Source organism: Pygocentrus nattereri, chromosome 6 (assembly GCF_015220715.1).
Source record: "Pygocentrus nattereri isolate fPygNat1 chromosome 6, fPygNat1.pri, whole genome shotgun sequence".
Lineage (NCBI taxonomy): Eukaryota > Metazoa > Chordata > Actinopteri > Characiformes > Serrasalmidae > Pygocentrus > Pygocentrus nattereri.
This window is the reverse complement of record NC_051216.1, coordinates 44,683,226-44,697,435: the sequence shown is the minus strand read 5'-3', so window position 1 is coordinate 44,697,435 and position 14,210 is coordinate 44,683,226.

Sequence of the window (14,210 nt, the reverse complement as noted above, 5' to 3'; positions counted from 1 at the left end):
CGATGTGTGAATCACTTCTAAGCTGAATACACATAAAAAACAACACCCCCAAAAAGCAGTTAGTGAAGCTGAAGTCCTATTCGCCAGCTTCTTGTTACAAATATTACAAGCAACTGAAGGAAAAGAACAACTAGGCCTAATGTAAAATGATTTCATAGGAAATGTTGCTGACACTTCATTATTTACCAAGCTAATTTACAAGGGATAACTAAAGAAGGGAAGGAAGGAAGGTGGACAATGGGTGATGATACGTGGAATTTTGTCTAATACTCTGCTTAACCACCAGTGGGCTGCCCAGAAAACGCTGAGCAAAAAGCCAGTGGACCACCAGCTTTGACATGAGTGGCCCAACAGTGGTCCGCTATCCTCTTTCTATCAGGGCTAAGGTAACACGAGCTACAGTACAGGCTCGGTTACAGTGAACTCATGTTAAAACACACCAGTTTAGCAAGTGGGAGAGCACAAATTCAAATGTCTGGTGTTGAAGTAACAGAAAGGAGAAAAATAGCGTTGTTCATGGGTAGCCAGCTACGGGTGCCACCCACTGCAGTACAGGCTGTTTTATTAACGGATAAATTTCAGTAACTGATGCTCAAATAACACCAAGTTTATTGAACAAAGAATCTGAGAACTCGCTGAGAGACTACACGGTTAGAAATAAAAGGTACCATGCAGGTTGATGATTCATTCATCAAGGTACAAACAAAGGTACGTGTACCCTCAAAGGTACAGCAGTGGTTTTAAGGTCCAGTGGTGCACCTTACATGAGTTTTTCCTAGTGGAAAAGTAGATATTTGTATCTTTTTATAAACTAATGTTTTAAATCAGAACATTAAAATAAAAAGCCTGGAGACGAGATGGATTCTGGTACAATTATGTTCCCTGACTAAAGGTACTGGGATGTACCCCTGAGGGTCCCACCACAGTGACAAGAGGGTGACTGCCCCAGTGACAGTGTCGTACCTTTTTTTCTGAGAGTGCAGTGTTGGAGTGACAACCGGAATCAAACATGTGTTGTGGTTGACGGTGGTGTTTTCTTGCTGGTTTAGCTGCTCAGCTGATGGAAAAAGAAACCGTAACTGGTCTCATGAATCCGCGGAATTGCACAGTACAGCCCTGAGAACCGTTTGGCTCTATAGTGGGAAAAGAGGCCACAGACTGTAGTTCTTTCAGCAGCTTTTGCATCTTTCATTTACCAAAAAGTCCCCGTCGGCTCCCGACGTTCACCTAAAGGAGGCGGCTCGCTAACGACGCATCTTTACTTTGCCTTTCGGCTGTGAGACGAGAGAAGACGAAGTGCTTTACTGTGTCTCTCAATGAGTATAAAATTCTTGCTTTCATTCAGCAAGACGACGTCTGCAGCCGAGCTCCAGAAAACTGTTTGACTTTCTCGCTCTGTCTCATACTCTGTCTCTTGCTCGAGCCCTGTCTCTCTCTCTCTCCCTCTCTCTCTCTCTCTTTCTTTCTCTCATTCCCTTGCTCTTTTATTTCAGCAGTGCTGATAGCTCCAGTCTCGCTGATCTCGCGCAAGCCACTGCTTTATTGATGCGTGGGCTCAAAGGCTCTGGCTTACTGACTGCACGGCAGCGCTCTTCTCAGTTTTCACATTGTGTTGCTCCTTATAATAGGCATCAGAAGAGGATACTGTAGATGGAGACTTGGTATTCGCTCAGGGAATTGCATTGGATTTTGGACAGACGGAGATAAAGCAGCAAGCATCTCTGCTGTCTGGCTGACTAAACTGGCACAGAGTCACTCTGTAGCATCACCTTGAAAATGAAAAAAGACCCTCTGATGCATAAAGCGCATTAGTTTGGAAGTGTTGGATAACCCGGGTCAGGTAGAATTTATCTTGCTTTTCTCTTCCCAGACGCTGCCTCTGATATCCGCGGACCTTTTTTCTAACCCCAGCTCTGCGGTGGGTCCGTGTCAGGGAGGCGAGGAGAACACCGAGGTAGGCGTTTTAATAAACCAGCAATAAAAAAGCTCAGTGCCAAGGGATCTTTCACATCTCCATTTCCTTCTATGGCTCTCTCAGGCTGGTCCTAATATCCACCTGCTGCGACCGGAGGTGGGAAGCGTGTGTTTGTCTCTATATAGGCTACAGCGTGTGTGCGTTTTGGGAGGAGGACGGCTGTAACGAGAGCAATAAGGGTCTGGAGCGAGAGAAGGCGGCTCAGCCGTGAACAGCAGAGCGAATGCCTAAAGTTTCTATTTTTGCCGCAGCGCAGGAGGAAGAGGCACGGAAATGCGATCTCTGCATAATGCATGGCCCCCGCGGAGCAGCGGCAGGGCGTTACACAACCAGGTGCTCTCTCAGGAACCAGGCGCATCACATGCCGCAGCTGCAGCAGCCACGGCTGATGCGGGTTTCGTGTCCAGGAATTATTGGGATAATCGGAATGATCAAAATGATTTTCGGAATGATCTAAATGACCAGAATGATCGGAATTTTCAGAATTATCGGAAAAATGATCAGAAAGAAGAAGTTGTACTCAAGTCATAGATGTTTGAAAGATGTTGTAAAAGTTTAAAAAGGTATCAGTTTAAAGGTTCTTTGCAGAATCTTTCCATTATGTGGAGGTTCTGTAAAATGGTTCTCTGAAGAACCTTCCCTTAAAAAGTTCAGAGGGGTCTCTGAGCTAGCTCAGCATTTTCACTCCAGGATGGGGGTGGTCGAAGGGGAAGGTTAAACCTCACATTATTGGGTAAAATGATTTTGCTCCGCCCACTGGTGCACGGTGACATCATTAAAAAGGTTTGAGTCCAGTAGACTTTCAGCCAGCAGACTAACTAATCTAGCCATGCATTTACCACTCATACGCAAAGGAGTTATGCTTCCATATACTTTTCAAACATGGGTTAGGTGTTTTTATACATTTCCATGCATGTTTGACATACATGCGAATATTAAAACCACTTACAGTATCTCACAAAAGTGAGTGCACCCCTCAAATGTCTGCAAATATTTGATTATATCTTTTCATGAGACGACACTATAGAAATGAAAGTGGGATATAAGTTAAAGTGGTCAGTGTGCAGCTTGTATAGCAGTGCAGATTCACTGTCCTCTGAAAAGAACAACACACAGTCATCAATGTCTAAATAGCTGACAGCACAAGTGAGTCCACCTCACAGTGAACGTGTCCACATTGTGTCAAAGTGTCGATATTTTGTGTGACCACAATTATTATCTAGCACTGCCTGAACCCTCTTGGGCATGGAATTCACCAGAGCTGCACAGACATCATGGAGCTGGTGGATGTCAGACACCTCGTGCTCCTCCTCCTTCCATTTGAGGTGCTCAATTGGTGTCCACTCTATGTCACTTCTACCTTGTCGGTCCACCTTGTAGATGTAAAGTCAGAGACGACAGCTCATCTGCTGCTGCAGTTTGTGTTGGTCATCCTCTAGTCCTTCATCAGTGGTCACAGGACGCTGTTGGCTGGATATTTTTGGTTGGTGGGCTATTCTCAGTCCAGCTGTGACATTGAGCTGTTTAAAAACTCCAGCAGCACTGCCGTCTGATCCACTCAGACCAGCACAACACACACTAACACCACCACCACGTCAGTGTTACTGCAGTGCTGAGAATGATCCATCCAAATAGTACCTGCTCTGTGAGGGTCCATGGGGGTCCTGACCACTGGAGAACAGGGTAAAAGGGGGCTAACAAAGTATCAGAGAAACAGGTGGACTAAGATGGACTAAGAACCCTTTCATGCAAAGGGTTCTTTGAGTGTTCATAGTTCTATGTAGAACCACTTTACCAAAAAACACTTGAAGAACCATCTTTTTAAGAGTGTGTTGTTATCTTTTGTCGTTCATATGACAAAAGCTACATGACATCACGCACAGACTAGTGCTGAAACTTGGGGTCAGTCAGTGGCCGCAGTCTCGGAAGTGCCACCTGACGACGAGCGCTGTGTCTGTTTTCCTCCCGCCAGAGTTTTGAGGTCAGCGTGTTGGATAAAGCAGGCTGGTAGGGATGCAGGGAGTGTACTCCGTATTTAACAGTGAGTTATGGGAGTGATGCAGAATAAAGCATTCTTGTGCCAGTGCAAAACGCAAGACTATTAGTATTCTCTGATGAGATGCGGCGGGTTGTGCTCCGCTAGCTTCATCTGGGCCCATCTGAAGCTATTTGGATCATGGCAGTTAATCTGTATCAATGCCAGCAGCACAATTTAATTGTGCTCTATGTCTATGGAAGAATTGACCCAGAAACCAGCGTGTGAGAGCCTGTGTCTCGGAATCGACTCTCAACGGCTATTTTTAAACAGCGGCAGACAGCGGAGAGAGGAGGGAGGGGAGGACCTGAGCGCACGTACAGGTGGAAGTTTCCCATCAGACTGCGAATCTCAGCCTCAGAACCTCAACCCGCAGAGATACGTGGCCCATCTGATGTGTGTCGAATGATGGTTCTTCAAGAGTTCTTTCAACAAAGTAAATGGTGCTATATAGAACTACGAACACTCAGAGAACCCTTGGTATGATCAAGGGGTTTAAAGGGCTCTTCAGATTGATGGAGAATGTGCTGTAGATGGTTCTATGCAGCACCAAAAAGGGCTCTTTCATTGTTATGATGTCAGGCTTGTTACCATAGAAGAATCCTTTTTGGTTTATGATGGATTAAAGTGACACAAAATGACCAATAAGACTAATGAATCGTTAATTGCAGTTATTATAATGGTTCAAGCTGACTCTCCAGCAACTGTGAATTCTGTTGGTTCCAATTTTGAACGTGCAGTGGATGAACACATTTATATAGACAATATTTCATTAATAAAGCTTGCAATTATATGTGTGGCTGGTGCAAATTCATGATTATCTAATAAAAGTCGACCACACAAAGTGGCGAAGTCGTTCATTTGAGAAGAGAAGTTTAAAATAAAGCTATTTTTCCAGTATCTTGGTTAAATAGTTCTCAGGATTAGTAAATAAACCCGTTGTTTCAGTGCAGCTCTGCCTACGTTATCCACCCAGAAGTAAGTTCTTTGCTGCTGTGAAATAACGTTGATTTGTCCCATTAAGTAACTAATAGAACTGCATTGGAACTAATTAGAACATTGAGTTCAACTGAGCCTCATTCATTGACTGCTCTGAAGAGGAAATTTACACACACTCAAGAGCCCAAAGGTATGAACTGTTCTGTGGTTTAAGAACACATCTTGGATCTGACGTAGACTTTTTCTTAGAACCTTTCTCAAGAACACATTTAAGAACAAACTGAGGATGAAAGGCAGGATACACCCTGGACAGGTTGCCAGTCCATCGCAGGGCAGACAGACAGACACAGACAGTCACTCACACCCAGGGGCAGTTCAGCATGTCCAATCGGCCTGACTGCATGTCTTTGGACTGTGGGAGGAAACCAGAGAACCCGGAGGAAACCCACACAGACAGAACATGCAAACTCCACACAGAGAGGACCCCGGTCACCCGGCCGGGGAATCAAACCCAGGCCCTCCTCACTGTGAGGCGACAGCGCTACCCACCACGCCACCATGCCTAAAGGTCACCAACAGGAAACTGGTGGTCTCTATTGATAACCATTAAGCCAAGTTCCATTAATGGAAGCCTGAACGGTTTTAGTGGTCCTTTTTCAGTAGGAATGGACCTCCTCACCAATGAAAGTGTTCTCAAACCTGAAAATATTCAGAAAGTTTTACTTACAGATACAAATTTAAGAGGCCCATTTGAACTATGAACCCTATGAACAATAATTAACATTAATCTTACTCCGACTGACCCAAAGATCTGCAGACTAGAGCCAAATAGCACAGACTCGGACAGACTGAGAATCAGGGCTAAAATCGGGGTAAAAGTTGTGTAGTGTAACCCCGGCTTTAAGTGACAAAACCCACCAGATTCTCCAATGATAGGTGCAGAAGCCTGGCTTGGGAGACAAGGAACCATGTAAGAGTCTGATTGGTGGGCGAGTGGCTGGCAGGGACCTCGTCTGCCCCGAGCAGACGTCAGCAAATCCAGAAGCCTGAATCTGAATGCCTGAACATGCACCTTGTTTGACTTGATAAAAATTCTCCTGTGGCATGCGAATGCATTTGTGTCCAGATATTTATGTATTTATGTACATCTCGGCCAGCCTCATCACCCCTGGGGGTGTAAGTGGGCCTGCCTGCTACTTGAACAACAGCATGTTTATGTCCTGCGCTCTGTATAGACACGAATTCGTTCTGCTGCCCTTCTGCCTTTGACCTTGTAAAGGATGTGCCATTCATGTCACGAACGCTTCGACCCGGAGGGATTTGAATAGTAAATTTTTTTTGCTGTTCTCTCAGCGAAGCTCGCCCCAAACTCCCTCTGACATTATGTCTCCATGCAGGTGACAGGACTGTCAAATATTCCTTGGAATGTGCCACACACACATGCCTGGCTTGCAAAAACCCAAGATATTTCTAAAAATGAAACAACCACACATCGTATCGTAAAAGCTGCGAATAACGCCTCGTGAATGACTTTATACCAAGAGTGATACAACGATCAACAAATGAGAGCTGCTAATTTGGCTGACTAGTGGAAATTGCGATTGAATTGCATAATGTAAAGTGCCTGCAACTCACTTGAAACTCAGCTGCAACAGTCGAAACTTCATGAAACAAGTTTCATGAAACAGCTAATCAAAATACCACTAAAGCATCATGTTATCATGTCAAACTATATACTTTCAAATGATTGATTTCACTGGATTAATAGACTAGAAAATAAAACATACATGCAACTTTCTTTTTGAATTGCATGCAACAAAATTGCTTCAGTAAAAAGACCAGATTTAAAAACCACAGTGAGGTAGCAGAAAGCAAATGGGACATGGGACATGGGACAACACTTCCATTCAGTCTAATACTGCTTTCACGTGGTCTCAGTTGTGTTGGAAAAATGAGCTTCCCACTAAGAAGCACCACATGAATGTTCGTCAAAGGCAAGAATCAACATCTTTGATGCAGAATGTACTGGCTTTTTCCTCATATCGTAGAAATAAGCTATGATCATAAGATTGTCAGACAACACTGTATCAAAATAATAAACATTAATGATATTATATTAACTGGCGACCTGTCCAGGGTGCATCCTGCCTTCTGCCCGAAGACTGCTGGGATAGGCTCCAGCACCCCCCTGCGACCCTGACGGAGAAGCGGCTTAGAAAAATGGATGGATGGATGGATGGATATTATATTAATATGTAAGATTACCAATTTATTTCTACTTCATTTGTAATTTAGTTCAAACTTACTGGGGTTCAAACTTACGACCTCCTGCTTTGGGGACGAGCCATGCTGCATCAATGTTGACATAACAACGCCATAATCACATCATGACAGATGCATATGCTATCATAAGTTTATATGACACATTAAGCCAAATCAACTCAGCGGTAACAGCGCTACGACATACAAAATGTGCATCATGGTAAATAAGAGCTGTTCATTAGGTGAGTAGTGTACCAGTGTCTTTTAACGCTGTGCTATTTTCCACACTATACACATGTAAGTGAGCTCCTACATAATAAAGATGTACCCCAAGCAAAACTCTATTTACCTGCCCAAAGAAAAATTTAAAAATTTAAAAATTTCAGAAATAAAGCTTTGAATTTTAAGGGAAGAATAGCTGACAAATAATGGTGAACTGTTTGGTAAAGATGCTTTTCACTGAGGTCATTATCTGTCTTACACAGTGAAACTTTGGCTTTGGGGACTTGCACTTTTTAGTTGCTTGAAACTGACATGAAACTAAATTGCACTTACATTTAAAGGCATTTGGCTGACGCTCTTATCCAGAGCGACTTACAATTTGATCGTTTTACACAAGTAGGCAAAGGTAGTGTTAGGAGTCTTGCCCAAGGACGCTCATTGGTATAGTGTAGGGTGCTCACCCAGGCAAGGGATTAAACCCCAGTCTACACCAACCACACTTGAATTGCATAATGGAATGCGTCCAGCAACTCACTTGAAACTCGGCCGCAACAGATGCAAGTGACTAAACCGGTTTCATGAAACAGCTGATCAAAATTCCACTGACACATCACAAGATCACATCACATGACATACTTTCTAACGACTGATTCCACTGAATCAATAGACTAGGAAATAAAATGGAAGATGGCTTATTGGGTGGCTAAAAAGGACCCCCCGCATGTGACTGACTCGAGGTTGGTAGCTTTTTATTTTGTCAGCTTCCTGAGTCATGACAATAAACCCGAGTTTCTCAGAGCTAACATTCCTGTAACCAGCTGCGTTAACTAGCCAGCTAATGCCAACAGCTGTTGAAACAGCTGCTTGTGCCACTAATCTGCTGTTATTATTATTTATATAGCGAGATTCATTTTCTCCTCTTTCCAGGTCCCTTAATTTTACATCAAGCTCGGGTTAGTTTTGTATCCAAACCATGAAAATGATCGAGGTGTGTCTGCAATGAGCCTGCTGTGCTTCTAGGAAGGAATGAGCAAGAAATCAAGTCAGCTAAAATTGTTATGGCTACTGAAGCATTCATTTTCAAAGGCTTAACATACGCTCCAAACATAAAAACTCAGTTCCATAGTGAAGAACTCTGGATAGATGCACTGTAAAATCATTGTACCTTGAAAAAGGCAGCGTTCAGGCAACCTCAGAATTTTGAGTTCATTGAATTTCTAATAGTTAACAGAAGAAGAAGCTTGTTTTATGCCTTATCAACTTATTTGAAGTTCAAAACAGCTCAACATTTTAAAGCAGCAGGGACACTGCAATAACCAAAAAATGAGACCTGCTAATCTGACCAACTAATGGAAATTGCACTTAACTGCATACTGTAAAGTGTCCTGCGAATCCCTTGAAACTTAACCGCAACCGTTACAGCTGTATAAACTTCATGAAACACTAATCAAAATGCCAACAAAGCATCATGTTGTCACATCACACAACATAATTAACAGACCAGAAAATAAAACATACATGCAACTTTGATTTGCATGCAACTTATTGAGTTGCATGCAACAAACAACTAGTTGCATGAAAGTTTCGTCATCTTAAGCCAGGTTTACCAACATGGCGCAGCCATATTATTGAACAAATTCTGTAATGATAACTCATGATAGCATGTTTACAGCATGTTTATGTTAATGTTGCATAGTAGGGTTTGTGTTCAGTGTTCATGAAAGTTGCAGCACTCAGGACAGCCTAAAGTTGCTCGGTTCTCTCATTGCCCATAAATGTTTGCTACTCGTGGCAACATGCACCCCTGGGCAAAGAAATGGCACAACACTAAGCTTTTAATGGTCTTAACAACAAATCATTAAATACATAGATGAGATCACCTCATATGGAACAGCTTTTCCCTTCGATTTCTTTGTAAACGTAAATTTGCAGACAAGCTTTTAGGTGCAGTCGTGGGCTGGAGGTTGGGAAGCTGGCCTTGTGACCGGAAGGTCGCCAGTTCGATCCCCAGAGCCGACAGTACATGACTGAAGTATCCTTGAGCAAGACACCTAATCCCTAACTGCTCCCCGGGCGCTGCGGATAGGGCTGCCTACTACTCTGGGCAAGCGTGCTCACTGCCCCCTAGTGTATGTGTTCACTAGAGTGTATGTGGTGTTTCACTTTGTGGATGGGTTAAATGTGGAGGTGAAATTTCCCCGTTGTGGTACTAATAAGGGTCACTTACAGAAAGTCAATATTTAGCATTGATGGCTTCAAACAGCTGAATAACATTGCCAAACTAGTTTGTGTGAAATGTGAGACCAAATATTCTCTGTAGGGTTTAAATCTGGACTCTGACCAGTCCAAAACCATCTAAAAACCATTAATATTTGAACTTAGCCTATTCTTTTTGCCCAGTTGTGTACAGCGTGCTGCAGCTGGGCTTCAGCCCACACTGCTATAGTAAACTTGGAGAACGTTTGAAAGGGAGCAGCATTAAAACTTCAGTTATGAAAGCATTAACTTTGACAGCTCTACCTCCCACATTAACCACATAAGCGTGTGCAATGATGTGCTGCTCCTCTTCAGAGAAAACTACCGCCTGACGAGCTGGGAGCGGCTAACAGGTATCAGTTGTAGCTTATGGAGCCCAGATTACTTCCTGTAATTGGTTTGTGGGGTTTGTAAGTACTGCATGTGAAAAACGGTGCCTAGAGCAGGTGGGCTGGTGACCTATTAGCGAGCTAGAGCTCCTCCATGCTGATTGGGTTTTAATTACAGCAGCTTTGCCTGACACTTTGCCAATAATTGGAAATATTCAGCCCCCTCGCCTGCTTCGGGTCCGCTGCGGAGGAATACATTAGAGTCAACAATGAAAAGGAGAGGAATGTGACCTTCAAAGAGGAGACAGACTGAATTTTTTAGCACGTTCGTTTATTCCGAGTCTCAGACACTTCATATTTCTGGAGGTCCGTCACAGACGAGATGTTGCACTGGGCAAATGTCTGGTTCTGTTTGATTTCCCGTCCGTTGCTCTTTCTGTGCTGCGTTACATGTTTTAGATTTTCTGAGTGAAAATAATTTCACACACTTAAACATGGAATTTTTCTGAAAACTTCCAAGCACAATTTCTTTGTATTCTTTGAAAAAAGTAAAAACATATTGTACACCGGTCAGGCCTAACATCATGACCACCTCCTTGTTTTTACGCTCACGGTCCACTTTATCAGCTCCACTTACAGACTGTAGTCCATCTGTTTCTCTGATACTCTGTTACCCTGTTCTTCAGTGGTCAGGACCCCCATGGACCCTCACAGAGCAGGTGCTATTTGGGTGGTGGATCATTCTCAGCGCTGCAGTAACACTGATGTGGTGGTGGTGGTGTGTTAGTGTGTGTTGCGCTGGTGTGTCCACTCACTGTCCACTCTATTAGACACTCCTACCTTGTCGGTCCACCTCGTAGATGTAAAGTCAGAGACGACAGCTCGTCTGCTGCTGCAGTTTGTGTTGGTCGTTCCAGGACTTTCAGAGGAGACTGTATTTCCACTTAAAAATTCAACAAAATGTAATTTGACCAGGGGCGCCCAAACTTTTGCATAGAATGGCAATTTCCAAATTCAGCGCTTTGCACTGCAGGGATCTTCTGAATGACACTAACAGCTCAGCATATGGCACATCACTGCGCAGTTTGTCTGTTATTACTGTTGCGATGGGTACTGGATTATGAATATGTTATAATAAACAGCATGCCATATGGACCACATATATCTATGGTGATACACTCGCACAATCCAGTTAATCATTGTTCATCTTTAATTGGAAGCAAATAGTGGCGCGTCCCATCTCACATCTTAAGGCTCTGATTTTGTTAGGGGCTTAAAGGACTGTGTACCCGACGATATTCCTTTTGCCAATTTGATACACGATATGCTACATCAAATAACAGTCTCCTAAAATCTCCCAGTGATGGAAGTCTTAATCCGATTCATTACCTTCCCCTCTCCCTGACTCTGCTAATGCACACTTAGCGCTGCGGCGAAATTCAATCAAAACTGCTTTAACGTCATCCCGTGGCTGCGTTCAACCCGAGGTTTAGTGCAGATACTGCTAACCATCGAGTAGAAACCATTTCAGTGGACGGTGATGTTAATGCGCTGGGATGCTGTTCAGCAGAGTGATTTTTATATGATAGAAGAAAACACTGTTTATTTGAAAGTGCTTTTCTGGATTCAGCCCAAAATCACAGCAGTGGTGCTTTAAACATGCACTACTTTACATTTTTTGGGGTCATTTTTACAACTGAAAAGCAAAACAAAAGTGAAATGGCAGTTTGTCATTTCCTATGATTGGCGTTTCTTAAGTCCAGTCCACTTTTCTTGCTATTAAGTGGGAAAGGGGGTTGAATCATTCCGTGAGATCAGTGCCAAACAGAGGGGTCATTCTCCATTTGTAGTGGGAAACCATGTCACAAAGGTTGCAGGCCTTAAAAAGATGCTTAAAATATCAGGCACAGCTCCAAAAGTCGGTATGTACATTTGCACGGTTGACCTAAGATCAAATAATATTTTCTCCCTCATGATTTTCTCTGATTTTTCTTTTTTATCCTGTTTCATAGTCGCTCTGCATCTGTAAAACAACCAATTTTCATCATTTGACAAACCATTTTTAATATTTTTAGAGGATTAACTTTTTTTTTTACCTTTTTCAGGTTTTACTTTTTATATCATTAATGTTATACTACATTTAAAAATATGTATTTTATTCATAAAATCTATTAGTCACAGAGATTTTGGTCACTGGTGTTTTCAGGACTCTTATTCTGCATTTTAACATCGTGTTTTCAGCTCTATTAAACTGCTTCTTCGGCTCAAGACTCAGAGAGGAAGCGTCTCAAGGCCTGAGAAGGCGAGTCACACCTGCTCACTATATTTCATTAATTTATTAATCATTTTGTTAATCAGGCAGCTCATAACTTCTATGTGTCAGCAGTGTTATGTGATTTAATGTCGGGGTAATTAAAATTTTGTCAAAATAATGTGAAATATTTTTATTACTGATTTTAAACAGTTATATAAGGTCACCTGATCACCAATCAGTCAGCCAATTTACTAAATCCTAAGTTTGAACAAAAACGTCACTGGAGTCACCATCACTGGAGTCACCATCACTGGAGTCACCGTCACTGGAGTCACCGTCACTGGAGTCACCGTCACTGGAGTCACCGTCACTGGTGTTACACCATAATCATACAACACCACTGACTGTAAAATATATTATTGAATTAAGCTCAAATTTTTGTTTATATGATAATAGGAGATGTTAATGGACTAAGATTATTTAGTTTTGAGATGAAAGAAAAAGATTTTTAAAGAATGTATCCACTTGAATTTCCACTCCAAATGGAGGATGACTGAGATATGATAACTATGAAAAATCAAGAAATCACAGTTTTCTGTCCTCTATCGTTTGTTTTGGCCACCTCGCTAACCATGTTTATTCTTTTGGACCAAATAACACCAAAACCTTGTCCACCTGTACATTTTTAAAACCCTTTTTTTTTTTCAAAAAATCATCGTCCACACCAGCAGCATTTAGGATAAACTCTCCATCCACATGAGAATGCAAGAGGGGCTCAAAATAACCCCCCCCCCCCCAGGAATACTGTGAGCATGCCCAGTGCATATTGAGCACAAAGCTAAAGCAGAGATGCTCTAACGAAGTCATGGTGGCATGTTACAAACACAAGAGGCTTTAACTTGCAGGTTGCCAGACCCCCATAGTTCGATATTTCCCACAAAGTCAAAGTCCGACTCCTGCCAGAAAATAAAAGCTAAAGAATATTTGTTCACGGCTGTGGGACTGTCATCAAGGTTAGGCCTCCCACGGTCAGTTTTCAGCACAAATTTTCTATGAATATTCTGCTACATTGTTGCTCTCAAGGATCAAGAAAACAACTAATTATCTAAGTTAAGTGAAAGCAAAGTATATCTACACTTGGAGGTGTTTCTGATTTACTGAGTCAGGAAAATAGAGAAACAGGCATAAAATATGGCATGTATGTGCTGCTGCGTGTTGCCCTGTAAATCGCCCTGTCACCTAAGGTCGAATTTTGTAGCAGTTTTTAAGACTACATCCTATGTGTTTACACAATAGGAAAATGGGGCAGTCATGGGCTGGAGGTTAGGGATCTGGCCCTGTGACCGGAAGGTTGCTGGTTTGATCCCCAGGGCTGACAGTCCATGACTGAGGTGTCCTTGAGCAAGACACCTAACCCCCAACTGCTCCCTGGGCGCCATGGATAGGGCTGCCCACCGCTCCGGGTAAGTGTACTCACTGCCCCCTAGTGTGTGTGTTCACTAGTGTGTATGTGGTGTTTCACTTCACGGATGGGTTAAATGCAGAGGTGGAATTTCCCCGGTTGTGGGATCAACAAAGTATCACTTATTAATGTCACATGCATAGAGTCAAAGGTCCATCTCGATGTTTAGTTTCAAATGCAAAATGCACATTACATTGATGGTGATATGATGACAATAATTCATAGATAATTTACTCGCATCCTAAGAGGTCCTTCGCCAAGTTTTGAGTTTTGAATTCTCTTTCAATATACTCGCAAATACCAGATTCATCCACTTGGGGAAGGGGTCCGAAGCACAGCCCACGTTACAGAATAGTCTTCTGTTGCATGCAATTACACATTTCCACCAGAGAGGTCTCCAAATCACCACATTTGAATGTGTGACATTCCTCGACATTCAATGGGAGTATAATTGTACTCGAGTGATATTTTCTCCA